Genomic DNA, 1488 nt, shown 5'->3' on the forward strand with positions numbered 1-1488 from the left:
ATTTTTAGTCTCATCCCATCCAGACATTTGGCTAACATAGAAAAAGGCAGCATTCCGTTCCCGAGGGACCTTAATTGAGTCCGTAAAAAAAAACCTGTTCAACAAAGTACTTCTCGTTACTCAATATATTTGTTTTTAACCTTGAAATAAAACAAAATCACTGCGTTCCAATTTTAGTAAAATAATGAATGATATTCCATTAGTAATGAAAAAGGGCGGAGGGGATCCTTATATGTGTAATGTTGTTCAGGTCGATTAAAGGGTGCAAAAAATAGTTAGAACTAAATATGAAAAGTATGAAAAAATATCTCGTAATGTATTTAACCATAAAATCGATTATGCTCCTGCAGAAGTGTCTACTTGTTACAAAATCTCATTTGTCAAAGTATGGATTTCATTTTCTTAAAAAAGGTCGCCACTCGAAACGAACAAAATATTATATATATTTAGCCGTGTAATTCGAGGAAGCAATGAAGAAGCTTTTGGAAGGTGGTTGGTCCAGGGTTTGCGGACTAGTGTAAGTTCTGTTATGTAAAGTTGTTTATATTATATTAATTATATTATATTATATTATATTTATTTATTTTATAGTTGGGACTAGTGTACTTTTTTCGAAGTTATACTAGTGGGTTTGGTATTGAATTGAGAATTATTTTAAAAGAAAGTGAAAAATGTATTTATTGAATTTGGAATTCTTGTTTCTAGAACTGTAATCTTAAAAGATCTTGGATGTTTGGGGTCATAGATGTTAAATATCTTCTGCTGACATTTGTTTATTGATTAAACAATTTATCTTGGATTGAGGTTTCATCGTGATGACCAAATCCTCTGACCCCGTATATGGATTTCATTACTAAAAAAAGGTCGCCCTATTCGAAATGAACAAAATATTATATATATATATATACATATACATATATCATAAACGAGGATATAGTAGAGGTTGCAAACAAGACGGTATACAACTTGGTTTTGGAAGATATGGTACTAAAACTGTAGAGACGGTCGTCTTTCAGATCGAGCCATTGAAGTAGCGCCTCAAGTTATAATCGAACAACTCCAGCAAATAATTTAAAAAAAATGGAGACATGGGTAAGAGTTCTCGCATATCTTTTTATTACTAGCAGAATGGGAAGTGAAAAGGAAATTCTATGAGTTACGTTACTCGTATGTGCATGACACATTTTACTTGAAATATGTGTGGTGAGTTTGTCAAATGAACAAGCCCTCGTTCGCTTCCATATTTAGGTTCCTCCAGTTGAGTCGCAAGCGAAAATCGTCAAAGGTCTCATTCAAATCTAATTTATAAATTAATCAATTGCTTCTTCTTTTGTTTTTAACATTTTCACAAAATAATGATTTTTCTTTTTCAATATAATTTTTTTGTTAGGAGTACTTTTATTAATTGAGTTTAAGTCAATAAGTTATAAGTGTTGTCAAATTTTTGAATTTGAAATTTTTTCTATTTTGTTTTTATAATAATTATAA

Source organism: Apium graveolens, unplaced genomic scaffold (genome assembly GCF_009905375.1).
Source record: "Apium graveolens cultivar Ventura unplaced genomic scaffold, ASM990537v1 ctg4838, whole genome shotgun sequence".
NCBI lineage: Eukaryota > Viridiplantae > Streptophyta > Magnoliopsida > Apiales > Apiaceae > Apium > Apium graveolens.